Consider the following 3326-nt stretch of genomic DNA (forward strand, 5'->3'; position numbering starts at 1 on the left):
TCTGGTCCATCCTATGTCTATCGAGCCCTCAGGTCTGATCATTGAATCCAGCATGTCTGGAATGAGCCATGTCTCCATGAAACACAGAATACAGAAAATCCTCAATTCCCTCTGATACAGCAATCTTGCCCTTAGGTTCTCAACCTTTTTCTACAGCAACTGTACATTTGCTAACAAGATACTCAGAGGAAGTTTCATGCCCTAGTGTTTTTGTTTGGTTGGAGTCCTCCCTTCCTCCCTCTCTTAAGGTCATGGTGATGTATCTTTGTCTGCTTACGGGACCTCTATGTACATTCTTAAGCCTGCCAAATCCTTCAGAAGATCATGAAATCCCTAGTTTATTAAGATGGTTCAAAAGTGCTTTACTTTAAGGGAAATTACAGGCTGCAGATTGCAGTGAGACTAGTTCAGTATATTTAGAGGTTTTGTAAGATGCTCTCAAAACGTTGAACTTGAGACATCAGTCAGGATTCTGTCCACAAGTTATCTATAGAAATTTACAAGAGGTTCTGGTGACATACCAAATCACTTCAAATGTCTAACAGAATAGAACAACTGGTATACCTTCTTCACAATTATATCAATGTGTTGGGCTCAGGATAGATCCTCCAAGATGTTGAGGCTCACAACTTTAAAACTGTTCACCCTCACACTACTACCCTTCAATGAGGACTGGTGTGTGTTCTCCTGACTTCCCCATCATGAAGTTCTCAAAATCAATTTATAAATCTTGCTAAATAGAGTGTAAGAGTGTTGTGGTGACACCATTCAACCAACCCAATATTTCACTCCTGTATGCCTCCTCAAGGACATCCAAAATTTACTAACAACAAAAAAATTATAGTGGGTGTTTGACCTGTGACCAGCCACAGTCATGACTGTAGAGCAATGAGCTGAGTATGTATCCTTGAAGATTGACAGTGTTCACTGTCAGCAAAGAAGAGATGTTATTATCTATCCATGCCAACTATAGTCTGCTGGTGAGGAAGTCTAGTATCCAGTTGCAGAGGTAGGCACAGTGGTGAGGGTTTTGAACTCATTTATTAGTACAGAGAGGATGATGGTGTTGAAATTTGAGTTGTAGTTAATAAAACAGCAGCCTAACATATGTGCTGCTGTTTTCTAGGTGCTGCAAAACCAAAGCAAGAGCCGTTGAGACTGTGTCTGCTGTAAATCAGTTGGTGAATTGGCAGGAAGTCCAGATCCTCAGGAAGCAGTTAAATCTACCCATATCCAACCAAACATACATGGCCATCTCCCCTCTATCTTTCCAGTCTAAAGGTAACATTTGGCCTGAAAAGATGACTGTCCATTTCCTTCCATAGCTGCTGTCTGACCCTGTTCCTTTCCTCCAGTATTTTGTGTGTTGCTCCAGATTCACACAACGGTAGTCTCTTGTGTCTTTTCAGTTAACTAAAGAGGCAGGGACAGCATGAGATGAAGAGTCCTTGAAGGTTATTAAACTGCATAGGTTATTAAACTGCTCACTGATGGGGTGAGTGAAATTATCCTCTCTGGTTCAAGAGTCTGATGGTTGTGGGTAACAACTCTGGACACTCCCGTACCTTCTTCCTGATAGCATGAGCAACAAGAGAGCATGTTCTAGGTGATGGGGGTCCTTGAGGATGCATGCTGCTTTTTTGCAACAGTACTCCATGTAGATGTGCTCAATGGTGGAGAATGCTTTACCCATGATGGACTGGACTGTATCCACTATTTTTGTAGGTTTTTCTATTCAGGGGCATTAGTGCTGCCATACCAGACCATACCCTCCACCACACATCTGTAGAAGTTGGTCGAAGTTTTAGGAGTCATGCCTACCCTTCGCAGACTTATAAGGAAGTAGAAATGCTGCCCTGCTTTCTTCGTAATGGCACTTACGTTCTGAGCCCAGGACATTTCTTGTTTAATGATAATATTGAGGAAATTAAAATTGCTATCTCCACCTCGGATTCTAGAAGAGTGGGCTAAAAGATGGCAGATGCATTGAAGAATGCAGTAGAATGGAGTGATCTAGGAATAATGGTGCATAGTTCCCTGAAGGTGGAATCTCATGTGGATAGGGTGGTGAAGAAAGCTTTTGGTATGCTGGCCTTTATAAATCAGACCATTGAATATAGGAGTTGGGATGTAATGTTAAAGTTGTACAAGGCATTGGTGAGGCCAAATTTGTATTGTGTACAGCTCTGGTCACCGAATTATAGGAAAGATGTCAACAAAATAGAGTACAGAGGAGATTTACTAGAATGTTACCTGGGTTTCATTACCTAAGTTACAGAGAAAGGTTGAACAAGTTAAGTGTTTATTCTTTGGAGAATAGAAGGTTGAGGGGGGACTTGATAGAGATATTTAGTATTATGAGGGGGATAGATAGAGTTGATGTGGATAGGCTTTTTCCATTGAGAGTAGGAGAGATTCAGACAAGAAGACATGAGTTGACAGCTAAGGGGAAAATGTTTAGGGGTAATATGAATGGGAACTTCTTTACTCAGAGAGTGGTAGCTGTGTGGAATGAGCCTCCAGTAGAAGTGGTAGAGGCAGGTTTGATTTTGTCATTTAAAAACAAATTGGATAGATATATGGACAGGAAAGGAATGGAGGTTATGGGTTGAGTGCTGGTAGGTGGGACTAGGTGAGAGTAAGCGTTCGGCATGGACTAGAAGGGCCGAGATGTCCTGTTTCTGTGCTGTAATTGTTATATGGTTATGGTTATAAATCTATAGTTATATGATTCCCCAACGATGACTGGCTCATGCACCTCCACAGTCTTCTCCCCCTCAAGTCAATAATCAGCTCCTTGGTCTTGCTGACATTGAGTGAGAGTTTGTTGTTGTGGCACCACTCAGCCAGATTTCCAATCTTCCTCCTGGATAGCTGATTCATCACCACCCTTGAATCAGCCAATGACAGTGGTGTCAGCAGCAAGCATGAATATGATTGGAAATTTGGGAACAGTTCAAGTGCTACATAATGAGATTAATATAGACAGGCACACTGGTCAACATAGACACAGAGGGCCGAGTGGCCTGTTCCCATGCTGTGTGACTCCAACATCCCACCCTACTCCACCTTCTCTGCCTTTAACTTGTTTCTTTCTCTCTTTTCACATTGCACTGAAGGATCTGAGGCCCAAAACATTATGGTGTTTCTCTCTCCACAGACACCAGCTCACCTACTGGATGTTTACAAAATTTTCTGTTTTTATTTCATATAGTTTCATTGCTTTTCCCACACAAAAGTCACAGGTTCGTGGACAAAACAAACAGTTGGAGTAGCAAGGGAGCACCTGAAGGAAAGGAATGACACAGGAGAGCAGTCACATCTCA

This window comes from Hypanus sabinus, chromosome 5 (genome assembly GCF_030144855.1).
Source record: "Hypanus sabinus isolate sHypSab1 chromosome 5, sHypSab1.hap1, whole genome shotgun sequence".
NCBI lineage: Eukaryota > Metazoa > Chordata > Chondrichthyes > Myliobatiformes > Dasyatidae > Hypanus > Hypanus sabinus.